Source organism: Megalopta genalis, chromosome 4 (assembly GCF_051020955.1).
Source record: "Megalopta genalis isolate 19385.01 chromosome 4, iyMegGena1_principal, whole genome shotgun sequence".
NCBI lineage: Eukaryota > Metazoa > Arthropoda > Insecta > Hymenoptera > Halictidae > Megalopta > Megalopta genalis.
The window spans coordinates 6,360,245-6,386,638 of NC_135016.1; the positions used below are offsets into that span (position 1 = coordinate 6,360,245).

Below are 26,394 nucleotides of genomic sequence, written 5' to 3' on the forward strand. Positions count from 1 at the left end.
TGCACACATCTATTTTTACAAACTATACCCCGAGATATTCAATAATTATTGGTTTAACCTTCGCGCGGCTAGCTAGTATGCTTAAGTATAGTTCTAACAGTTTTATAATACTTGTAACGGAATGCAAAAAAAAAAGTGGGGACTCGGTTGTCCATTCAAGGTTTGAACGCCGATCAATGAGATTACGTTTATTATCCTATCTAAAATATTATTATACGAATAACAATACTCTATCTTATATGGATAACTTAGGGGTGGATGACAGGGGTTGAACAATTCGAGAAAATATTTTTCGTCAAGCATTTCGAATATCTTTATTGCCGGTGTACAAAGTGCTTCGTCGCGTTAAAAACGTTTCCAGAACGTTTCTCCGCGCATCGGGGCCAGTCCCGCGATGAATCTGTGACCCTCGGGCCCTTATCAGTTCTCCGTCCAGTCGTCTAAAAACTCTACACCGGACAGGAGAATGATAAGGGACTTCGGGCACGATACGTGTTGCTCCACGTAACTTCCTCTTCTTCGAAATTCCACTCGCCCTCCTGTTTCCTCGATTCGTTCGCACCAAATGAGCCGTTTATTTTGAAAGCGGCACAAGTCACTTTACCGTAATGAAAAGTGGTGATTTTTTAATGTTTATACGAAATTATTTATACTGAGAAAAATATCAGTATCCCGAGATAACAAATACAAGTAAATCTTCTCGAAAGTTAGCATCCATATTTTTAAACGTGTTAAAACGCAAACCCTTAAATCTATCGACTTAGAAACAAAGTGACTTGTGCCACTTTCATAATAAACGGCTCAAATATCCACACGCGGGTTCGGGGGGCCTCCTCTTCCTCTCAGCGTTACCGGACGAAGGTTCAACGATTGGCCATTTTTTTCGTTGGCAGCCAAACACACGCTGCACATTTCCATCGCATAATATTATCTAATCGCCGGCGAAATTCATGTTTGCTCCCGATTACAGAGAATACAGCGTCGTTGCCGAGTAATCTCGTGTTTTGTCAGCGAGTCTGTGCGCTGCTCGGAGACAGGGCGGGCACTAACCAGAGAGAGAGAGAAATATATCGACAGAGCGCATTCAAAAACCGCCTGGTTTTTCGACAAACAAGATCCCGCGAGCAGAGGGTGGCGGAGGGGGCGCCCCCGTTGACTCATTGCAGCACAACGGGCCAAGTGAGATGAAACTCGAATTATCGGCTGCTCTGTAAATACCAACGGTTTCCCTAGTCCGATAACGGTTGGGGGATCGATAACGCGGAAGAATTCCCCTTTTGTACGTTTCAGCTAGTCGTTCGTGGAGAAATCTCCTCTATAACAATTCGAGAAACCCTGCAAACAGAGCAGCTCACTGTCCTCAAAAATCTTACATACAATCTTATATAGAATTTCGCGCGTCCAGAGGGAGCAAAGCTACGACAATGTTGCAACGTCGAAAGTAACGAAGAATACTCTTAATATTGGAGAAGTCTCCTCTATAACAGTTCGAGAAACCCTGCGAAGAGAGCAGCTCACTGTCCTCAAAAATCTTACATACAATCTTATACAGAATTTCGCGCGTCCAAAGAGAGCAAAGCTACGACAATGTTGCAACGTCGAAAGTAACGAAGAAAACTCTTAATATTGGAGAAATCTCCTCTATAACAGTTCGAGAAACCCTGCAAACAGAGCAGCTCACTGCCCTCAAAAATCTTACATACAATCTTATACACAATTTCACGCGTCCAGAGAGAGCAAAGCTACGACAATGTTACAACGTCGAAAGTAACGAAGAAAACTCTTAATATTGGAGAAGTCTCCTCTATAACAGTTCGAGAAACCCTGCAAACAGAGCAGCTCACTGTCCTCAAAAATCCTACATACAATCTTATATACAATTTCACGCGTCCAGAGAGAGCAAAGCTACGACAATGTTACAACGTCGAAAGTAACGAAGAAAACTCTCAATATAACGCTTACGATTATTCAGCGAGGAAGTGGTAACCGGAATTAACGTACAGAAAATTCCACCGGATCCGCGAGTCTCTGGTGCTTCCATCGCGGGGTCACTTATTCTTTTATACCGGTCAAAGGTCGAATGAAAATGATTCTCAAGTGTATTCACCTCGCGACGCTGTCGCGGCCTATTATCGTGGAATTTGCATGGAGATAGAGGCGATGTGCTGAATCGGCTCGTTAACTCGTTTCGCAGGTTAATATATATCTCTCTCTCGCTGGGGAACACAAGGCAGCAGGGAGGATGGATCTTCCGTGCGCCAGAGGCTTTTCAGTTTCGCAGTTCGAAGCCTCGGGTAAAAATAGATCGCGCGTCGCCCCACGCGGCCGCCCGACTTTTACGGCCCTGAATCGAGTCCTCCGCGTGGCTATTATACAATGCGCCATCCCTAACCTTGGACCAGACCAGGCCAGTTTCTTCAGTTTTTCAATCCATTACGTAGAATCGCGCGCGTTTCTCCGCACGAAAGTCTTACGGGCGGGACGCGACTGAAAAACCTCGATCGGTAGATCCAGATCCATGCGCCGGGTCCCTCGGGGCTATACGCGTTCTTTTTGCCGCGGTCGAACGCATTCTTACTTGTTAAACGCGTGATTCGTGCGATCCGCGGCGGAACAGCACAGAGTTGCATAAACGTTCCGCAGCTTCGAATTTGCTAACGCGGCTCTGCTCGAATTTTTCAGTTAACTACCAAGAACGAAAGAGATTACCAACTGTGCGCGCGTGCTTCTTCGCTAGAATTCACTGTCGGAGATCAAAAAGAATCGAGACTGCAAGTCTGTACAACGTGAAACGCGTACTGGGTCCGAAGATCGTTCGCGGTTCGTTCGGCGTTCATCGTTTTCAGCGGACGCGATGGGATATTAATTTGCAAAATACCAAGCCAAGGCGGCGAATTCCCGAGGAGCCGGGGGGTTGCGAACGGAGCCGCCCCCTTACGGGGTTTCCGGTGATTTAGATCAGCGGCCCGTGGTTTAATTGGTATCGATCGGATAGACGTCCGCCGCGGCCTCGCGCTGCCACTGGATTCAGAGATCGCTGATCAGACGCGTATGTGACCCAATTGCCGTTACTCCGCGGGCTTCTGTTTCCATGATCTGAACCTGTTCCGCCGCGTCAAGGACGAATCGACAATGTCGCTTCCATAAAACACGCGGCTCGCTGCCGTTCTGCGTCTTCGTCCGCGGCGTCGCTAAAAAGATCCACGTGTTCAACAGCTGTGAAACAACGCTTTGCAGTCGCGCACGATTGAAACGATCGCTTTCCGTGTTCCAGGATTTGTCGAGGTTCGTCCGACAATTGTAAATTAAGGGACCCGATTCTTTAGCGAGATTTGTCGAAGTTATTGGAACTCGCGAAACGACGTTCGGTGGTTCTCCGGAACAAATGTTCGCGACACAGCGCCGACGGAGGAACTCGCGTTTCCAGGATCGTCCATTTTTAATTACTCCTATACGTGGCAGAGCCGTAAAAGCCGAGTTTACCTGGTATCGCGAGACTGTGTCGGGGCTCGAATTAATCCGGGTGTCTCAAGGTTTCGGCGGGTCTCGATTTCTCGGATAAGCAAAAGGCGCGCGTTATCTGTGTGACGGCGACGGCGTCGTTCCAGTTATCGCTGTCTAAGGCCTCTAACGCGATCGCGCGGCACACACGCGCACACACACATATACGTCGTTCTTGGACACTGAACTCCACTACTCCCCATAAATAGACGGAAAACACAGTCCTCCTTTTTTTACGGCGTCCCGCTGTTTACCGAAGGCTCATAGGAGCGTGTTAAAAGACGAAGCCCCGAAGGTTAAGCGCGAGAGAGTATCGGGAGAGCCGCAGGAATGTGCCGCGAGAACACGTGGCTCTCTCGCGGCAAGGGACCCAACCGATGCAACGCACGTGCAACCATGTTAGCAGAGACCGCCGGCCCCGAAGGGGAACTATAAAAAGCCAACATTGTGTCGCGGTTTCCTGGGAACCGACCAATCGAAAATAAACTACGGAAACGCCAGATATCGCGTCGCGGCCAGAACGCTCGTGCCTCGACTTTAATCGCTAACCTTCCTCGTTATCGCCCGATCGACCGGCTGACAGTCGGCTCGCAACGGAAAAAGCGCGCGGGCTGGTTGAACAGGCATTGGAAGAGCTCCAGGAAGAGCCGCGGCTGCTGCTGGACGATTCTGGCGAAGAGTTGAACGCGGTTCTAAGCTCGAACGAAAAAAGTTGACACTGATATCGAAAGTTCAAACCGTTCCAGTTCCTTCAGATCGTGACCGAAGTCTGGACTGTTTCCGATCGACAAATAGAGCAATCGAAACGCTGCAACCAGAGAGCGTTGCTGCTGGAAAATTGGAGCGGGCGCGTTCGCGACGGGACAATCGAGATAAACGGTTCGCGATAGCGTCGCGTCCTAAAATTCCGTGGCAATGATTTCGAGGTCGTTTTACACGGGCACACAGAGGCTCTGGCTCTGCCAGCGCGGCTATTAATCTACGAAATTATCCCGGAAAGTTCGTCGCGACACCGTGTGTTCGTATTTCGGAATTTCCCGGATAAATCGAACTATAGTTCCGAACGTGAAATTCGGACCGAGGCGGGCCGCGTTTCTCGCGCACCACCAGCACCAGCTTGTTTTTCGGGCCGTTCTCCTTGGGAGGATTTTTTAACGCTGTATAAACGCGCACACGGCTCGCGAGACCGCGATAAGAGTATCCGCGCGTGTACATCCGCGTCGTCGCATTCGGGGAACCGAGAAACCGTCGGCTGTATAAACGAAGAGAGAGAAAGAGAGAGACTTTATGAGGAGCTGCTGTGATCGATGCCCTTCGCGAAAACCTGGGTAAAAAAGCTTCTCTTCCGAGAAAAGCGGTTGTTTAGGGAAGCTACCGCGCGAACTTTGCTGCGCGGCCATGGAATCGCGCGACACAGAGATGCTGCCGGGTTTCGAATAGACCCAAAAGTTTCTGAACGAAATTCGGACGAACGAAAAAAGAGCCTTTCGGGGAGGCTGCACACACACCGTCGCTCGATTGTACGGTCCTGGCCGAGACAATACGCGGCACGATAGCCTTGAGACAGACGTCTGTGTTTCCTTTTATTTTTACATCTGACCCGAGACAACGACACTGCACGCGCCAGTCAGTAGAGAAACACGGTCGGCGAATTTGCACGGCTTTCAGAATCGAATCCGCTCGCGTCCGTCGTGGCTCCGACACCTACCGCCATCGCGCGCGCGTGATTCGATTAAAAAATTGCTCGGAGACCGTGGGACGCGTGCGAGAGGTTCCGAGTAATTTTTTAACAGCATTGCCTCGGCGGCTGCTGCGCGCGCTCTGGATGCAATCGCGGCCGTGATGTAATTGATGCTATCGCGTTTGCTGCGGTGCGGTTGAATACAAGAATCCCCGATAAGAGAGGAGGAGGAAACGTTGAAAGCGCGCGGTGCTGCTATTTCCGGTTCCTAAAAACCGATAACGACCGGAATATCTCACGAGCCCGCACAAACCGTGCTTACAGCCTAGAACCGGCGAAGTTCTTCCCCTCTCCTCCGATCGAGCGCACCCCGACAAATCCAAAGAAAAATTCGTAGAAAATTAGACGAAAATGCGACGAGATGAAAATATGTGCACATGTCCGAATTCGCTCGGCAAGTTCCTCGATTTCGCGGCAGCAGGAACTCGTCGGATTCGCGCGAAGACTTCCGGCGATGATTCTACGGCCTATCGACTTTCGAAAGCCGAGCGAAATCGCGCGCGTGCACGAACGGACGTCCGACGATTAGAGAACGATTTTCGCGGGTCCGGATCGCGTCGCATCCGAGCGTCCTAAGTGGTCCTTTTGACCGGTCACATGGCGCGCGGCAGAGACCTCGTCCGATCGATCTGCGTCCAAAATACCCTCCTCTCCGTTCGCTCGCTCGCTCGGAGCGGGTTTTGTCGGGCCGCGCGCGCGGCACGCGTTTTCCACTCTCGTCGAAAATCCCGCTGCGAGTTTCCGCTCCGTTCGTCCCGCGGCTTTCTGCGGGACACGCACAGACGGCCGGCACTGATTCGCCGGAAAACCGTGAACGGTTCTCCCGCGAGGTGCACCGGGGCCAATCGCGGCCAGCCAACAAGCCGGGGATGCTGATGTAACCGAACCGGGGATTGGTCGGCGACGTTACGTGTTTCGCGAGAGCACAACCGGAGAGAGCCCCATCGATCACGCGGAAACCACCGGCACAACCCGCCACGAAAACCGTCTCGCGCACGACTGAACCATCCGACGGTCGCGTTCGGACGTTTCAGCCCGGTCAGTCCTTGTCGGTCGGCGGAGTGGGGGGAGAGAGAGGGAGAGAGAGACGGTGACGCAATCTCTCTCTCTTTCTCCCTCTCCTTTCGGCTCGTATCTATCGCCCGTAGCGCCATCTTTGAACTTCCCTTCCTTGCCCCACCACATTTGCCCCCTGCTCCGCCCCCTCCACCGACGGAATCAAGCTGCGAGGAATGCCCCTCTTCGCCCCCGAATCAAGAACGAATCTTTCGCGCGCGACGCGAGAACCGCGTCCGTCTCTCTACCGGCTGCCCGAGGATGCTGCGCCAATGGGCCGCGTCTTCGTTTATTTGTCCTCCGGAAAGAATTTCGGGACGTCTCATTCTCATTGATGCGACACCACGAGTATCTTCTTCCGCGACCAGAGCTCTCTGTTTCAGAGAGAGAGAGAGAGAGAGAGAGAGAGAGAGAGGGAGAGACTTTAGGAGATTCCTCGAGACACTTCAACCAGTGGATGGCTGTTACAGGCCTCTGCAGTGTTTGCAGGAGGGCCAATGGAACAGCTTTGGTCCGGCTCGAGTGGTATGACCCTCGGAAAACGGACGCTTTTGAAATAATGCAGCTGGCTAAGAGCTGAGCAGCCTAATTGGAACGATTCCGAGGAAAACTTAGCGCGATCTCGCCGATTCGTCGCCGGCCTGCGACATCGCGCGGGGGATTCGTTGCATCGTAAAGCATTGAAACTCGGAAGGGACGGTTCTATGAACTTTTCGAGGACTGCTTCCTTCTTCAAATTGCACGACTACTGTGTTCCATCCATTCAAACGAAAGAACCTCTCGTTTCGAGGAACAGAAACCGTCAAGATGCAGAAGGCGAATGAACTGCGAGCGGAATCAGCGCGGAGACCGCGGCGAGGAAGCTCGGAAATCTGTGCGGTTCTAGCGCGACAATGTGTGTAATTCCGCCGGGTGGTTGCGAATCGGTCGGCAATTACACGATTTCGGTGTACAGCGTGATTCCAGCGAGTTTTAATTACGTATTTAGGGGCCGCGGCGAGGAAGAAGAGGCTCGCGAAAGAAGGGGCAGAGAAGCGGAAGAGAAAAAGTGAGGGAGAAACAGAGAGAGAGAGAGAGAGGGAGAGAGGAGTGTTCCGGTGTTCTCTCCAACGATTTCTTCCCGGGCTAATTAAAAAGCTGCGGGAGTTTGTCGGTTCTCGTGGAACGTCGCCAGGAGCTCGCTTCTCATCTTGAAAACCGCGGTCTAGGCAATAAAGAGGCTCGGCCCGTTTAAACGCACGATTAATGGCGCGAACCGGAGCCAAACGCTCCCAGTCTGCTGCACCAGCGACCGTTACGCCGGTTCCTCCCTTGTTTCGGGGCCGGATCTTCTCTTTTTTCCGTCGGGTGACCTACTGAAACAAATTCGAAAGAGAGACAGAGATAGGTAGATAGATATATAGATAGATATAAAGAGAGAGAGAGAGAGAGAGAGAGAGAGAGAGAGAGAGAGAGGAGAGAGCTAGGGAAATTAGGGGGCCAATTAGAAATCGTTTCGAGCCCGTTGGAAAAGGCAAAGTGGTCCAAAAGAACGGTCCGAGAGGAACGGTGGAGGGAACGAGGGAGGAGAAGCTAACCCCGAAGAGGGTGGCGAGCGGATGCCAACACGGCGATCCCGCGGAGAGCAAAGTGACTCGATATCGGGGAGTGTCTCGGCGTTAGCCCCGAATTAATTCCTCGGGGTGGCTGGGGGATTCTCCATTACCAGCGCGGAACGAGCAGCAGTAAAGTGTTCCGCCTTGGAAAGAATACCTGCGCCTTCCTCCCCCGACGTCCCGAGCAATTGCCCCTGCCGCCCTTTGCTCCTCCGTCTCCCGGCAAACGAATTGTCTGAAAAATCTCAAAGCATCCATCCCCCTCCTCCCCGCCATCGCCGGGCTCCGGGGACGTCCGAGCTTCTGCAACGATTAACACAAATCTTAAAAACCCGGCGACGATGCTGGTCCACCGGTGTGACAGCAGCAGGGTTTCCGGTCCTCGTACCTTGTTTAGGCAACACCGATGAAAGCTGCAGCGAGGTTCCTTCCATTAATAGCGCGCCAGTCTAATTGCCGGTCTATACATACACCGTGGCCGCGCGCTCCCGTTTGGAAAATCTACTCTGTCCGTAAAAAGAGTCGGGAAGTCCTCCACCACCGTTTCTGGAAGTCCTCCGCGGGCCAAGGATCTTCCGGGCCGAGGTTTCCCAGGGTTGGAAGGCGCGTCTGGTCCGCACGTGTTCGAACAAAGTCCGATTTTCCGAGCGACGTGACGGCGGGAGACGCGGGGCGGTCCGCTGGCCCCATAAGCGGCGGACTAATTATACCTCGGTGGCCGGTGACCTTCGTGCTCCTCGTCTCAGCTGGTTCTCTCTCTCTCTCTCTTCCTGGACCCTGCGAATCAACGAGAAACGACACCGGTGAATGGTCCGTCCGCCTTCGACGACGCGCTCGTTCGCCGCGGAAACAACGACGCCGCGATAACAGCGAAAGAGACAATGCACTTTGATGCATTCCGCGATCCGCGAAACAAGCAATCTGGAATCAGTCGTTTCGCGAGCGCGGGGACACAAACGGCATTGAAAAGAATGACAGCGCCGGGGCCGCATGCGAATTGAAAAAGACAGATCGGGGGCGGCGCGCTGCCGCGCTTTGAGCCTCCTCTTTCTCGTTTTTTTTTTTTTTTTTTTTTTTTTCGAGATACAGATAACAAGCGCGGAGCGATTCGAAACCTCGTCGCGACTGATGTGATTGAAAATTCGCGAGAGAGCGAGGACTGAATATATGCGCGTCGCCCCGGGGACACGGCCGAATGGAGGACAGATAGAGCCAGGAGAGCCGAGTCATTGTGGCCGAGATAAGGCCGGAATTTTCTGGCCGGATAATGCGAAAGCCCGGCCACTCGGTTCTCTCCGTGGAATAATCGCGGAATGGCGTCGGAGCACGCTTTTAACAGTCAGGCGGCGAAGGTGGGTCCGTTCGGACCCGTGTGTACAGTCACCGTATATATTTATCAACGGCTTGCCATCAACGTGACGCATATTCTTGCGCAACACGCATTGCGCAAATGTATAAACAACAATAAGCGGACCGCGGATTTTTTTGCGTTTATCACAAAAACGGATACGCAGAACAGTGAAGCCAAAGAAGAATTTAAAAATATTACGACGTTACTTTTATTGTATTAGTATCGTTGAAAGAAGAAATACATTTTTATCTAATTTCTGTTTGATATGAGCTGATGAAATTTTTTATTTCGTATAAAAATCCGCTGTCTGACAGAATAAGTTTCTCGCTCGTGCTCTTCCTATTTATTCTAATCTTATTTCTTTTTGTTTTACCGATCTTCCACTTTCAAGAATAACACAGTATTCTTTATTATCGCCTCCCTTTTTCATTTTATTTAATTATCTTCATCCCTTATTTCATCTTCTATCGCATCTTTCGCACTTCATCACTTCCATTCATTTCTTTGTCTTTTTGCTATGCCATTTCTGCGACATATTTCCCGCCTAATCACGACACATCGACATATCGTCCGCTGCTTGCGCGACACAAACGCGAGGCGTTTCGATCTGACGCGAAGGATGCGCGAATTTGATCCTCCTCGGCAACGAGGAACAAGCCTTCGACGAGCGTTCGACGTATCTCGGCCAGGTATCTACGTCGCGCCCTTGCTCGCTTTAATTAACCCGCGCCGCGGACCAGATGGGAGCGCAATTATTTAAACTTTTCGACGCGTCTTCCGTTCGCTTTCCCCCCCCGACCCGCTGAATAAACGGGGCCGCTTCTTTTTTTCTCTCGTTCGGAACACGCGGCTCTCTGTTTGCACCTAGGCTCCGCCCCCGCCGCTTTCCGCTTTAACGACGCAGGGGCGAAGTTTCGCGAGAGCTTTTTCTCGCGCGGTATGCTAATTCCGCTGTCCAAGCGCCGAGCAAATCGGCCCCGTCCCTGTCCCCGCACCCCGTTCCCAAGGAAACCGAGACGCGTCTGCAACGACGACGACGACGACGACGACGACGACGACGTGAACGACAACGCGGTGGTCCAACGCTATGTTCTAGCTGGATATTGCACGACGATGAAATCGTTGTCGTCCCACCGTCCGAACAAACGAAACAACGAACAAACGAAAGACATCTGATGATCGCGACCGAGTCGACGATGCGTGCGATGCAACAATGTATCTGTCGCTCGCATCGTTTGATTTTGGAACTACATACATACATTGTATGTAGTTTGGTCTCTGCTCGTCGTACGTTTGAGACGGCGAAGGCTCTACGAAAGAAATGAATAAATTCGCGGAATTGATGGTTCTCGAAGTGTAGAAGAAGTCTATTTTATTGAACAAATGGATGGAAAACTGCAAGAATCGTAAATTAGTGGACAAAAAAATGGGAGGAAAAATTGTCCTTGTATTGCTTCGAGGATACAGTGATATTCGGTCAAATACTGTCAAATACAGACAAATGCGGTCAAATGCAATCAAATGCGATCAAATGCAGTTAAATGCAGTCAACTACAGTCAAATGCAGTGATATGGGGTCAAATACGGTAAAATACAGTCAAATACAGTCAAATACAGTCAAATGCAGTCAAATGCAGTCAAATGCAGTCAAATACAGTCAAAATACCGTCAAAATACCGTCAAAATACCGTCAAGACACAGTCAAAGAATACGGTCAAAATTATTTCGGTCAAATTAATAACTTGTCATTTTGTCATAATTCGGACTAAAGATGTTAGAACACATCCAGCCAGAACATCGCGCGAAGCGCGACCTCGGAGATCTCCCCTCCTCCAGATGATCGTCAATTATCGCGAACTTATGAAGCAACGGATCAGCGGGCCCGCGTTGTTCCGCTGGGCGAGATAAGAAACTCGAAGCCGGGGATAAATCGAAGAAGCAGTTAGGACACTCGGAAGCAGAAGGGTCTGCCCGGGGGTGCGGCGAGTCTCGCGTTCCACGAGGGTCAAGGTTAAGCCCCGAGAGCCCCATATGCACAGGTTCGGTGTTTCATCCTGCCACGTCCTTCCCCCAGTTCCGGGTTTTCCCTTCTTCGCCCTATTCTTCTTCGCTTCTGACTGTCGTATATTTTTTTCCCGCCCACCCCGTTTCGTAGAACCGTCCGGCCTGTCCGAAAGTCTCCGTCGTTCCACGGCGGCGTCCTCGAACCATCGTTTTCTATTTACGGCGACCGGTATGGCCAATTTCCGGGGCATGACCAGGCTCCGTCATGATCGAGCGACGTCGCGACAATTTTTCTTCCAATCGTCGGCTTCTTCGGCCAAATTGGAGCCCTGTTCGGATTCGATTGCTCCGGAAGCGAACGCGTCCCCTAGAGCAGGGCTCGGAATTAAGTGCACGCACCGCGGCGACGCCGGCGGCTACGCCTCCCGGCTCGCGTCTCGCTCGCCAGTGGTCGCTCAAATGCGACACGCGGCACGCGTGAAGCAACAGGCACGCGTTCCGAGCGGAAAGCGGAGACCACAGGGGAGCGGGACGCCGCGACGGGAGTCAGGGAGGCGTAGACCTCGACGTCGCCGTGTTCGGTGCCCTTAATTCCGAGCCCTGTCCCAGAGTACATGCTCCCGGAGATTCGCGATTCGTTAAGAGCCGCGCGCGATCCTCCGATCGCGTTTAAGGGTCCCCGAGGGCTCGGTTGCGGATTTCGCTGGTAATGGAGCATAGATTCGGTCCCGCGACACCGCCCACGCACTGATTACGGCAAGAACCGCGGGGCGAGCGTGCCAGCCCATTTCCCCAGCTGATACACGTCGCTCCTTAACGAGGCCGATCGGTGTCGCGGAGGATGTACCGTGAAATTCGGGCGAAAAGTGCAGGCCCTCGGGAGAACGTGGAACGAGGGGCGGTCGTCGACGGGACGACGAGCAAGCAAGCAAGTCGGCGACGATGTCGTCGCTCTATTAAACGAGTCTATAGTTAGTGGTCGCGCGGAGCGGCTTTCGCCGGCGAAGCGTTATTTATAGTCGTCCTAAGAATAATATTATAGGAGCATTCGCGGTGGAATGATTTTATAGAGGTGCCTCTCCGAGACACACCTTGCCGAACGGGCACAGGTGTGTTATTTTCGATCCAAGCCCGGCTTTTCCCGGTTGTTTCCGCGGCGCGGAACGCGAGAAAGTTTCCTGAGCGCGGTCGGCCGTCTCGCGAAATCTTTGCTGCGCGTGGCGCGCCCGACGACGACAACTACCGGCAAATTGAAATTATTGGCCCATTACCGGCTCGTTAGCAGGATATCGCGTTCGCGGCCCTCCCTGTACCTCGCTGTTCGCCGATTTCCCGCGACTTTTTTCCTGCCTCGGCTCCGACAGCGTGCATTATGCACGCTCGCTCGGCGCATCTCGTTTGTGACCGGCTCTCCTCGTTTCGGAGGAGAACGGGGAGCAGTGAGATAGATAGATAGATAGATAGAGAACGAAAGAGAGAGAGAGAGAGAGAGAGAGAGAGAGAGAGAGAGCGATCGTCAGATCGGAAATAATGATTCATTAAGGACTAGATTCGGGACACGTTCGACGGCGTGTAATTTGCGATAGGAGAGCTCACGGAACGGGAGAAAAAGAGAGAGAGAGAGAGAGAGAGAGAGAGAGAGAAAGGGAGAGGCGGAGAGAATAGTGACGCTCGTCGGTTAATTATTGGTGGACTTTGAAATTCCCATTGAGAGATCGAGCTTTTTATCGGACTGCCTTTTGCCGGGGAGAACAGAGAACGATAAAGGGCCTTCCGATCGTGATTAATTCACCACCATCGGGTGACTCGAGACTCGAGAGATCGAAATCAACCGAGGATCGCGTACCTCGTCTCTTTCTCTCGCTCTCCCCCCGCGCCTCTTTCTCGCTCTTCTCCCGCTGGAAATTCTAACAAATTTGCCGAGCACCGTTCCCCCGAATAAAGCCGTCGTGTCACGCTTGTTCGTTATCGCTGAACTCGCGCTATCACGATCGACTTATCAAACACCAAGTTATCGCCGAAACTTGGACAACTGATAAACCGACGCCTTTCGGTAAGCCTAACTTCAACGATTCACGCGGATACCCGTACCGAAGTTTCAACTTCGAAAATCATGCCACGGAGCGAGAGTTCTTCCTCGAACGGTTTTTTCCCGCGTCCAAACAGATAATTACCGTCGCGTTGGCGATCGTTTTCACGGCCCCGTTATTTCCCGAATTTATTGACGTTACACGAGGGCCCGAACACGATCCTGTTAATTATTTCCATTATCCGGCCTTGCGCACCTTCCGCGGGCTCCCCGCGTAATCGACGATGTAAATAGCCGCGATCTTATCGCGTTCTCTCTCTCTCCCTCTCTCTCTCTCTCTCTCTCTCTGTCACGAATTTCATTCCGGTAATGAGCAAAATCATTTAAAATCAATTTTAATTACCATCGCACGCTCAATTTAATGAATCTTTGGAAATCATCCCCCGAGACCTCGCCGGGGATGCCGGGGCCGTGGAAATTGATTTTGCGGTGTCGCGAGGGACGATATTGTGCAGGCCAGAACCTGCAGGTTATGGAACCTGCGATACCGTTCCGCGAAACGAGTCCTCGTTGACTGAAAAAAATGGAGCTCGAAGCGCGCACTTTCTGTTACGGAATAGTAAGTAAATATCGGAACATTTTGTGTGCATAAAGAAGTGCCTTTATTCGCATCTTTCGCACGATATTATAATTATCAAAATTCTCTTGTTTCAAGAAACGAGGAATCGAGCAGCAGAGACGAAGATGCAACGTTAAACAGAGTATCTGAAATAACAGCACCGCATCTACATCGCTAATGACCAAAGTGCGGATTTTTGCGCAAAATAAAAATTGTCTGCGTCAGTCGCAGCAAATAGAGATTAAATGGTGAGTTCATTCTCTTTTTAATCACTTTTATTGACTGGGCATAAGACAGCGATCTTATTCTTATATCTCAATTCTTGCAATTCTTCTTCTATTTTAAACTTAATTCTCGCAATTTTCTCGCATTGCGTGTCCACCTGCGAGCAACTTCAAAGCTTTCGACTTTCATATAGTTACCAAACAATAAATTCTCCCCAGAATTGACCCTCAGCTTGAACAAACAAAAATGGACAATTTGGGAATTATTATTCGATTATTTGGGCTCGATTATTCGAGCCTCGCGGCTCGTTCTTATAGTTATTAACAATCGGCGACTAATAATAGGCACGAACAACCATATCCCATAAACCGAGGGATCAATTAGGCAGGATTCACAGCACTCCCTTAAAGCTCGCTATCCGCCAGTGCTCTCAGAACCGTGTCGCACCGAGGACATGTCTCTGTGCATGCAGCGAACTGCATTCAAGCTAATAACCACCGACTCATTAATGCCTTATTCATGTCTTTCGCAACACCAAGTCTATTTCGAACAGCGTCGGCCGAGTATGACTCGGTGAATTTCGAGCTCGAATTTCTCGGCAGCTCAGAATTCGTCCAGGCCACCCGAAGAAAGATTTCCGAAGCTGCTCTACCAAAGAGTCCCCCAATGTTCCCTGCGATAACCGATAGCCGCGTTTCGCCAGATTCATTCGTAGAGAGGCTGGCCGACTGTTAGCATCTCGAGAACGTAGCCCGGCCGGTTTAATCGAGTTTCCATCGCGCGGTGGGTCGATCGATCTTCATTATTTTCGGCGGGTCGTCGTTCTCAATTTGTCCGGGTGCATCGGACCCGTTTGTCCCCTGTCCCGCGAGCCGGGTCCGCAAGGAGCAGAAAGGAGCGAACGACTGGTCGGGTATGTCGGATAAATCGATTTCTTCCGGAGTCGGTCGTCACCCCTTCGCCGCGGCCATGTCAGCCAGCAACCGGCGGTGGCATCCTCGGAGTGGGTGCTTTCATTTTTTCTTTTTCCTTTGGCGAATTAGCGCTCGAGGCTCGCCGGGCTCGCCCTTGCCCGAAAAACCACTCGCTCCGTTGCGAAGACTACGACGATGACGACGACGACGACGACGAAGACGACGACATCGTCGACGACAGGCCGAGGCCAGCCGGCGTCGACGACGACGACCCACGTAATTAGCATAATTCGCGAGGAAATACGAAGGCGCGCGGCGAGGAGACGGGGCAGGGGCGGTGGCTGGCGGCTTGTCCTCGTGAATCGCGCGCGGAATTGCGAGAACGAAGAATATCGCTCGGGCTGTGCGGGCCCTTCAGAGTTCATCTGCCGGCTCGAAAACTCGACCGTTCTCTTCTCTTCTCTTCTCTTCTCTCGGTGCATAGCCACAGAGCCGGTTGAAAATTCCTCCTTGCTTTTGCCCTTTTCGAGAATCCTTTCGACGGTTCCGTTACAGGGGAAAAACCACCGCCGCGACCGCCGCCGGGGCTCTTTTTCACCGTGAGAACCCGCAGAATCACCCTAACCTCTCTCTTTCTCTCCTCCTTTCTCCGCTGCCTCGTCTTTTTTCCCTAATTAAGTATAACAACCATCCGCGCGCCGCTATAATCAAAGGAGCTGCTTGATCCTCTCCTCCCCCGATCCCCTTGTTTCTTCTCGCTCTCTGCACGGTGTCTGATTCCCCAGGAAAATTCCGCGAGTTAGCGCCGGAGCCCGCGAGATTAAACTGATCAGGCTCGGGGATTGTCGGGCTCGCCGAGCCAGGAGAAAAGGAGAGAAGGGAAACTCTCTTCCCTTCTTCTTCGTTCTCCTCTTACTCCTCCTCCTACGGCTCTTCTTCTACTCCTTCTTCCAAGGTTTGCCTTGCTCGCTTGACCACCGCTAAATCCACGCAGCAACACCGTTTTCATCCCCCCCGCTAGCTGCCGACCGAAAACGATTCTTCGGTTAACCGAGAGCCAGCTGGCGGTATCCTGAACGCACCAGAAAAAAAAGAACGGATTCGTTTCGTTTCTACCCGGGGCCTCCTGTGTGTATCGCCCGTTTCAATGACTGGGTCAGAGGTGACAGGGGCCGAAGGGGCACCGAATGCTAATGAACGGACCATTGTATTCGAAAGACGCGTTATTATGTAGACCGGTGCCGTCCGTTTCCCAGCCGAACGCGATTCTTCCAAGGAAAATTAACGCGAGCCTCGGCCGACTCTGTCTTCGTCGTTAACGCGGCACCCCGTATCTTCGATCACGGATTTTTTACCATTGAAATTGGGGATGCGATCGAGATCGATGCAAGTCTACTTGGGAATTCGAGACGATTTCAATAAACAAGTTGCGTTTTTTTGTGTCGGAGATGGTCGACGAGTGTTACGATATTTTCGACGCGTTCGTAGTTTCGTTTCTTTCGTTCATGGATTCATCTTGTTCGGAAGCTGCTCTTTTCTTGTGTTATATTTTCTTGTGTTCTTTCATCGTACTGCTCAGTCACGTTCTCGTTCGTTTCCTGTATGTACTTCTGTATGTTTAAATGTACATATAAATTTTAATTCGAAAATTAATTTATATAATTTATATGCAAAGGGCTAGGCTATGCCTGTTGAGTACTAAAAAATTAAATAATCTTATTTGTAATTTTATAGGTAGTGACTAACTTCGCGCATATATCGCGAATCTGAAAGTATTATTGCATTCCTTTCTCTTACTCAAAAAATTACTCTAGAAATATTCGGAACTACGAAAATTCGCGAGATTCGTACTTTCTTATAATATACTCGATCCCGTCACGAATTAAAGCGTTATTATCACCGTTTCCTCCACAATTAATTAACTCCAGTTCCTCAACTTCAATTTCCGCATAATTCTTTTCACTTGTTCGCAGAGATTGAAACTCATTACCGAATCACATTCAAGGACCAACAAACTCAACGCACCAAAAGATCGCAAAGATTTAAACAATCTCTCGTGCTCTATGCAGGCATAAATTGGCGCTTGCGCCGTCGACGCTCCGTATTGTTGCTGTCCATTCGTAGAAGACAATGTCCGCCAAGGCTGAGGTTCCGTTTCAGATCACGAGCAGCAGAATCAACGTCTCGTGGTCGTGCCGCGATTTAACTTCGATGCAAGTACAATCGCGACAATTTCGCGACAAAACGGAAGACAAAAGGTACGATAATAACTGTCCCCAGCCCGCCCCCTCCTCTGATGCGGCATAGCGAGGTCCGAGGATCAACAATACCGGAGCCGCGCGCCGCGCCGGCTTTTTCTTCGCGTATTAACGAAAACTTCCGGCTGCTCTTTGTTCGGAGCCTCGAATATCTTCTTATTGCAACTTTCTTTCCACGGTGGTTCTTGCACCTGACCTAGTCCTCGGGAACATCGGGTATTCGTCGTTAATTTCGAGAGAGAGAGAGGGGGACAGAGAGAAAGGTAGAGAGAGACAGAGAGAACGATAGATAGAGAGGGAGAGACGGAAAAGAAAGAGAAAAAGAGAGAGAAAAAGCTCGGACGAGTATCCATTATAAAAGTTCCGAGGAAGTAACGGCCTCCAGGTTTTTGTTTCGACGGAGCAACTTTTCAAATACCGTTCAGTTCTCGTCTCGCTCCTCGATTCGAGGAGATTCTCGACGGAAGACAAATTCGTCCGAGACGATTCACTCGCGAAACCATCGAGAGAGAGAGAGAGAGAGAGAGAGAGAGAGAGAGAGAGACAAAGAGAGCAAGAGAGAAAGAGCTCTTCGTCCGGTTAGCCGCGCGACCGTCGTTTCGTATATTTATTTTTTCCTGTTCCTCGAGCGTAAGCGAAATGCTAATCCGGGATCTGAAATTATAATTTTCTCTGGATACGTTGATACGTGGGAACGTAAGCTGTCGCGAGGCTTTCTTGCTTTATTTCTGAGACACGGTTCCCTCCCCGCACCCTGGTCCCTCCGCGTTCATTTCCAACCTTCCGGACTATTTCCGGGCCGGCGCATTCAAATTTCAAACGATAATCCTTGCACGCGCAAAGTCAAACGCGCGTTCCACGGGAAAATCGTTTCGTATTTTCGTCGCCGCCCGTCGTAGAAACCGCCGGGCCATTTGTTTATTATAAATAGCCGCGTGCCGGAACATATTAAACGCGCGTTGCCTACCGACAATCCCGAGATGTGCCTCGAAATTCAATTAATTTGGATTAAAACGAGCCGCGCGCGGCGTGCACTCCGACGGAACGCGGTTCCGCTCGAGACCGCGTCGCGAAACGGAAATACGTTCTTACGACCGCAACAGCGGACGGTCTTCTCTTCTCGAGATTTTTCACCGAATGCCGATCGCGCGTCGTTCGCGGCGAATAGAAGGAGAACTCGGGGCGGTCGCGTAAGGTCGCGTGAAATATTAAATCGTCGGACGACAAGTTTCCTCCCCCCTTTCTTACGATCCGCGACAGGGAAAGTGTATAGCCGGCCGCGATCCCGCGGGTTCGTATCGATATTAAAAAGGTCGACTCTCTCCCGCGGGAACTCACCTTTTCGGCCGCCGCAAGTTTCCTCGCACATGCGGTACACGATTATTATGTTTCCCAAGTAAACAGCGATATTAGCTTGTCGGCGTATGCAAATATGGCTCGCCGCGGAAAAGAAATGAGATTTCACGGGAAACTTTTTAAAAGCCCCGAAATTACGACGGAAAATTGAAACGGCACCGGCGAGGGGGGTCGGCGAGGGTGGTGCCAGGGGCGGCGGCGAAGGAGACGTGGGCGGGTCGGCCTCGGAATTTATGCGTCACCTTGAGCCGAACTTCCTCGCCGTGTATCCGTCGACGATTCGAACTGGTTCGCCGCGGCGCCGGTCGAAACTGCGTTCGGCGACGGACTCGACAAAAGAGCAGCGCCGTAATAAACGCTTTAAGAGGACACAATGGCGCTAATTGTCACAATTACGAGTCGGTTTCCCGCGGTTCTATCTGCGAAGGCCGAGTCCTTCGTGTCCGCGGCGCGAAGAACGCGCGGACCTGCCGTCCGAAGAACGCGGATTTGTTCGAACGAATCCGCGTGGCCGGCGCGCTGACAATTCTCCGGGAAAATTGCACCGTCGACCGGAAATAGATAACCGGTCGCATCGGCGAATCGAATCGAAGCGAGGCGACGGGACGCGACGGGACGCGGCGAGTCGAGCGAGCGTTTGTCGATTCTCGCCGAAAAGCCCGGCGCGCGTGTTCACTGTTCTGTACGGCCCTGTCTCTCTCTCTCTCTCTCTCTCTCTCTCTCTCTCTCTCTCTCTGATAAATATTTATAACGGTCTCGGAGCGGCGCTCGCGTCGGACCAAGACTTTCCACGGAATTGGAGTTAGCCTGAGTGCACTCATCGCGATGGCCAGACGACGTTACGTTACGCGCTCGCATAAGTCGCTCTTTACGCTCGAACGGCTCGGTCATTACATATGGAAATTCCGGCCAACCAGACGGGCCGACCGCGCGACACTCTTGACCCCATCTTCTCCATTTCCGGGGGATCGCGATGACCCCTTGATACAAGCGGCCTGCGAGCTAATTCCTCTATCTGCCGGCCGCGATACCGCTCTCGCCGTACACGTCAGATTATTTTTTATTTTCCGAGCTCCCGAGGTCGCCGATACTTTTTCATTCCTCCCGCCTCGCCGCGTCGCCTCTTCTCTTCGCTCCGCGGCTGATATAATCTTCGGCTCGAGCGCGTTGCGTGGACCGCGGTGGTCCACGGACTCTGTCTTTCTTTTGTGTTATGCACCGAACGGTAAGCGGAATTTGTAAATAAAATGCGAGCCGGCTGTTCGTTCGACGAATTCTTTGTTTGAGGCGACCGACGTAAACAGCTGATAAGAAGGCAACGGTCGACGGATCGAACGCAGCGTTGCACATGTGCAAAGGCGGGATTTCCTATGAGTGTTGCACGTAAGCTGCTGGACTTATGCGTTCGCGATTAGACGCAACGTGTACGGAAGCATGATATTTTGTATTAGCGTCGGACGCGTGCCACTGGATGCATGCTTCGCAATTATTCACTATGCAGGGTTTCCTGCGGAAAGGGGTTCCTGAGGTCATTTCAAGTAACTTTTTCTTTTGCGAAAATGCGATCTGCGGCTTCGTTTACGAGTTATTAGCGAAAAACGGTGGCCAATAAGCGAAGGAAGCCCGCTTTTGCTATGGAATTGAATGAAATTTTGCTATGGACCCAGGTAGACCGGTTACTGAGACTAGTGGGATGGATTTCCGGACAGATCCCAAAAATCCCGAAAATGAATTCTACTAGTCTCAGTAACTGGTCCAAAATTTTACTATCGACCGAAATGGACCAGTTACTGAGACTAGTAGGATGGATTTCCGGACAGATCCCAAAAATCCCGAAAATCAATTCCACTAGTCTCAGTAACTGGGCCAAAATTTTGCTATCGACCGAGATGGACCAGTTACTGAGGCTAGTAGGATGGATTTCCGGACAGATCCCAAAAATCCCGAAAATGAATTCCACTAGTCTCAGTAACTGGTCCAAAATTTTACTATCGACCGAAATGGACCAGTTACTGAGACTACTGGGATGGATTTCCGGACAGATCCCAAAAATCCCGAAAATCAATTCCACTAGTCTCAGTAACTGGGCCAAAATTTTGCTATCGACCGAGATGTACCAGTTACTGAGACTAGTAGGATGGATTTCCGGACAGATCCCAAAAATCAGGAAAACCAATTCTACTAGTCTCAGTAACTGGTCCGCCTAGGTGGATAGTAAAATTTTGGACGAGTTACTGAGACTAGTAGAATTCATTTTCGAGATTTTTCGTACCTGTCCGGAAATCAATCCCACTAGTCTCAGTAACTGGTCCACCTCGGTCGATAGCAAAATTTTGTGGACCAGTTACTGAGACTAGTAGAATTCATTTTCGGGATTTTTGTCATTCGGAAGAAGCAGACATCTTATTATATTGTCTCGATATGCACGCACCGTGCTACTTTGAAACGAAAAATTCCAGATACACTGTCTTTAGATAATGCATGTTTCCATTAACTCTGATTTCATATTCTTTGGATGCGACATTTTCGAAATACGGTCTCGAGTTGCGCGACCTGGCCGAGAAAAGCGCATCGTTCGCCGGTATAGATTTTTGCTTAGGTTCGGTCGCGAAACTAAATAAAAGGCTAGGTAAATAGGACATCGGCGTGTTTAATGGGTTAATAGGGTGACTTCGCTCCCGGGGCATTATCTGTTTCCGCTCGATTAGGGATCCCGGCCGGGGTTCCCGCATGCAAACCCGCTCGATTTCGCGAAGACCCGGGAGGCGAAACCTTCCCGTGGAGATAATTAACCGCGCATTCGGAGAAATTTTTCGGGAGAACGTGGCGGGGGGGAAGCGAGTATCGTTGCCGACGGAGCAGGTAAAACCGACTGGACGTGACGGTTTACGTAAGGCAGGTTTAATTAAAATTGATGAGGCGGCCGGGAAACGGAGAGAACTTTGTTGAACCGAGAACCCGTTCCTCGGTTCGACGAGTCGCGCGTAATACGCGTTGACGTTGCAGTTGACAGTCGGCGTGCAGGGAACGACGAGAGAGCTGATGCCGCTGGCCTGAGCACGGTGCTTCAAGAAAAAAATGCCGCGATCGATCGGAATTTGAACCCTTGGCGAGGCGGGTTTTCACGCCGGAACTATTCGGGGTCTTCCGCGACGAGCGGAAGCACGAAACACGCCGTGGCGCGCACACATCGCAACAAGTTCGATCCGATTTCTCAGGCGGTGCAGAATTTTTGACAGCCGGATCGTGACCACAAGTTGTCGCTGCCTCGATCGGCCGTGTCAGCGCGTTCCCTTATTTTCGCTTTCTTGTCGGATTCGCGACAACGGTGTTAAGCAAACGGACGCGCTGTAACGACGGTTAATGGATTCGGGAGCGCTCCCGGCTCCGTTCGGGTATGCAAAGCGAGAGCGAGGGTAAACAGAAGCATATTCCGGCGATAGGGACGACGAGGTGGGCTTAACCTGTTAAACGGCCGATTCTTCGGCCGTGACTTAACCGCGCGTCTCGTCGCAATTAGGAACGAATACGAACGATTGCCAACGACCCGAACACGAGAATCAGACCGCATATCGCGGAACAAGGACTAAACGACGCAGAAGAACGAGCTGCTGTCCCAACCGCTTCAAATATTGACGAGGAACGAAACGTTTTAACTACGATATTCTCCTTCATCGCAGTCGAACACACCCCCACCCCCGCCATCGAGGAAGCATCTTCGTGGTCGCATGTAAGTACATATTTTAAACTGCAAATCTTCCGAGCATGAACACTTTTATGATTACAACAAGTAATGTTCGCAATATTTTAAATATTTAATATATTTAAAAGATAAATAAATATCTAAAATATTTAATATATTTAAAAGATAAATAAATATCTAAAATATTTAATATATTTAAAAAGTAATTAAATATTAAAAATATTAAATACATTTAAAATATTTCATGTAATATCTTTTTTCACGAAACGTCGCTGATGAATTTCTAAACAATATCAAAGGGAAGATAGAAAGGGGAATAACGCAAGGGTTAAAAGTGACTCACAATATGTTACAGCTGGATTTCTCAATCTCGGTTCGATTAAATATCAATTTTATAAACTTTTGAAGCTGTTAGCAAAATTGTCGAAGTTCGTGGACTAGTTTTTGATTAGGGTTGTGTCGATTTCAATTCGATCGAATGGAATACTTGAATTCGATAAAATTTCAAAGTCGTTGCGACAGTCAAAACATTAACCAAGTGTCAATCCTTTAGGTTGGCTCCAGAAATTGGGTTCGAATTTCAGGCCCTACAGCCCCGTACCGCGGAGGGTGAGTATTCGAAATGTTTGAGTCCCTGAATGTTCGACGCACGCAACCACCCAGTATAGGGCCTCGCGGAGCGAAGATTCCCGGGTCGCAGACAAGAGCGATTCCGTGGGGGCGGCTGGTGTTCCGCTAAAGGTGTTCATTAATCGATAAACTGGCAGCGTTTCCGCGACCCGTAAAGAATTTAATCTGATCGAAGGGCCTTCGGAACGATGGCAGGGGTCGTCGAACGCGAGCGGTGTCGCGCGTGCAGAGAGCGGAACGGAGAGAGAGCGGATCCGACGCGGAAAAGACGGGCCGGGCCGGGCCGGGCTGGGACATTTCTTCGAGGAAAGTGATAAATTATACCCGCTCGCGATCTTTAGGCTGACGGGGCGTTATTTCCAAAAGATCGCTGCTTATTTCCCCGGCGGTGGTCCGCGACGATTGCTGCTCGCCCGCCTCCGCTTTCACCCGTCGAGATCCGATAGCAATCTCTCCTACGCGCGAGCATAATGGAGAGAGGCGCCGGCGAAAGGATCCGTCCCCGGAAATTCTTTCCTCGTTTCTCATCCCGAATACATAACGCGACAAATCGGAAACGCGTGCGCGCCGTTATCTCCTCGTTGTTACGACGCGCCGACCTCCGTCCAGGCTGGCCAAGCTGGGCTAATAAGGTTTCCCTCGACCGAAAGAATCTGTTTCGCCGACGATACCGTTCGACCCGCGGAATTATGCCACGCGCGACAAGCACAGAATGGACCGCGACGAAGCAAAAATCGATGCGAAAACGAGCATCGAGCGATCGTCGTGCAATTTCATCGAAATCATTCGATCGATGAAACCGAAACCAGAAAGTTCACCCTTTCGGTGCTTGGTATTTTCAGCCGAGGTGCACGCGACTTTCTTGATCGGAGGGTGAAAATTGACCACTGGAAATATTAGCTTCACGCTTTCGTGTTCTGCAAATCCTAGGAACATTCGGTTTGTTCGACGTATTACGATAGCAATGGATTCCAAAACCATGTTAAAATGGTTCCGCCCGGGCGGAAGACGCACGTGTCGCGTTCACAGAGGTTCTCAGCCTGCAATCGACACCTGAACACTCCGTTTCATCCAGATGACAACCGCCGACGATCCACGAAAAATTGCGCAACGTCACTGCACTTCGTTCGAAAGCGGACGAAGAACGGATCTGTTTGCGCTGAACCTGCTGCGTCGGTCTGAACCGGTTTCACATTTTTTATCCGAAAAATGCGGACCTTATGAAGACCATTTTGCAGGAATCGATTGAACGATTTTCTTCGTTCGTCGCGTCGAGAATGGCGCGATGACTGTAATTAATTTTTGTGGGTAATATCTGTTATTTATTACTTAACTGATTAACCGTAAAAATTGATTATAGTTATCGTGCCATTTTCGTTGCAGCGTACGAAAGCGTGAAGCTAATATTTCCAGTGGTCAATTTTCACCCTCCGATCAAGAAAGTCGCGCGCACCTCGGCGAAAAATACCAAGCACCGAAAGGGTGAACTTTCTAGTTTCGGTTTCATCGATCGAATGATTTCGATGAAATTGCACGAATACTTGCAGTTGATATTCGGTGCTAAACGCGTTAAAGGCAAAAGGGTGGTTTCGAAGAAGATTCGACGGACAGTTTCCTGTCGTTTCGGCACTTGCTCGTGGTCAAAACGAACGGGAAAGGGGTGGTTTTTAAGTAAGCAACGAAGATACAATAATCGCGGACGCGTCTCGGCGACGAGAATGCAATGTAAAACGAGGCGTTCGCGTGAATTCCGCGTGCAGTTATCGAGCCTGTGCGCGAATTCGGAAAAGCTGGGACATCAATACCTTCTGACAGAGGAGTAGTCGGCCTTGCTGGGGCTGACCTGGGCGCGCGAGGGTGGCGAGCGGTTTCGAGAGTGCTGCGGCTGGCTTCCGCTTTCGATTCATCGCGGACTCGATGAATACGAGATGCGTACGCGAGAGAGCACGGGGTAATCTCGATGCTAAGGTCAATGTTTTTGGGCCGGTCGGATGGTGGCAAGGGCGGCTAAAGGGAGCCAGAGAGAGAGAGAGAGAGAGAGAGAGAGAGAGAGAGAGAGAGAGAGAGAGAGAGAGAGGAAGAGAGAGAAGAGAGAGTAAAGAGAGCGACTAGGGCAGAAAGGGAGAAACTCGGAGAGGCATGGACAGAATAGAGAGAGCGGTTGCCATGGTGATCGTGAAGAGAGGGGTTGGTTAAGGGGAGGCTGCCAGCGAGAGAGAGTGACTACGAGAGCGCGGAGAGACAGAGAGACGCGTTAACATGTGACGGAGGAATGGAGAGAGAGAACAGGCCGCAAACGAGAGAAAGAGCGAGCGAGAGAGAGAGAGAGACAGATTGGGAAAACTATTACTCTCCTCTCTCTTCGTTGCTCCGACGAGCGCGGTCTCTTTTTGTCCTTCGTCACTCATCGGGCGGAGGGTTTGAAGCCAGAGTGATGTTAATTGCACTGCTACCGCCAGCAGGCAATATGTATTCGTGTACAGAGCGATGTGCCACAGGAGAGAGCGAGAGAGAGGGAGGGAGAGGGAGAGAGCGTAGTCGGCTCGTAAACGGCAACCCGCTTCGAGCCGCCCCGCTGCAAAGGGCGGAAAAGTAACGCCACCCTTCTCTCTCTCTTTCTCTGTCTCGCTCCACCTCCGTCTCTCTCCCTCTCTCTCTCACTCTCTCTCTCTCTGTTTCTCTTTCCGTGTAGAAGGCTCTGATAAAACTGGGCTAGGTCGGTCTTGCTCGCGGAACACGGTGTTATTTGCTCGCGGGACGAGTCGCCGTGACATTTCCCGTCTACCACGGACCCCCTGTGTTTCCCTCCTTTCGCCTCGCTGCGGAGACAACGGTTCCGCGGACCCGTCCCGCAACACAACAAGAGACAATCTCAAACTTCGATTGTGTACCATTTTCCGAGCGCGATTCGAATGCTTTGCCCCGCGAACGCAATAAATCTCGGCCGTTCGCGCCATCAACGATCTCGTTACACCACGCACACTAATTTCTAAGCAGCCCGTTTCATCCCCTTTGTGCCCGAAATTCTAGATCCACCACCGCCCGCCCTCCCCCCTGTTCATTTTCTTCGCAAAGCGAACGCGGTACAATTGCTTCGTGCCTTTCCGCCGCAGATTACAATCTTCTTCTCTCTTTGCCGTTTGTCGCTCGTAATATCGTACTACGAAACCAGAAACGATCTCGCCCATCCTTCTCGCCGGTCTCGATCGAGGACCAGAAATTGCTGGAGAGAATATCGGATCGGTCGAAAGAAAATGGTGGAAAGAAGACAGACACGCCGAGAGGAGAACCGACCGCGTCCAACGATAAATCCCGGAGCGCGTACGCGGGGGCTCCTCAAGGCAGCGGCACAGGGCGGGGGGGACTGTTAATTCCGCGCAAATGTTTTAATTAACTCGGCCGGTAGACGCGC

General features: G+C 50.9%; 2 long non-coding RNA genes across 2 annotated transcripts in view; one reads left to right on the forward strand and one right to left on the reverse strand.

The window, feature by feature from the left end:
- Positions 1 to 286: 286 nt before the first annotated feature.
- LOC117222556 (uncharacterized) overlaps positions 287 to 26,394 on the reverse strand; it is a 50,678-nt gene continuing 24,570 nt past the window's right edge. The window contains exons 2-3 of the long non-coding RNA XR_004490720.2: positions 8,282 to 8,670; positions 287 to 8,196 (exon numbers count right to left, since the gene is read on the reverse strand). This is a non-coding gene — a long non-coding RNA (uncharacterized LOC117222556). The remainder of the gene's footprint in view (positions 8,197 to 8,281; positions 8,671 to 26,394) is intronic.
- The window catches only part of LOC143259388 (uncharacterized), a 44,739-nt gene continuing 40,012 nt past the window's right edge, over positions 21,668 to 26,394 (forward strand). The window contains exons 1-2 of the long non-coding RNA XR_013033197.1: positions 21,668 to 22,379; positions 22,906 to 22,961. This is a non-coding gene — a long non-coding RNA (uncharacterized LOC143259388). The remainder of the gene's footprint in view (positions 22,380 to 22,905; positions 22,962 to 26,394) is intronic.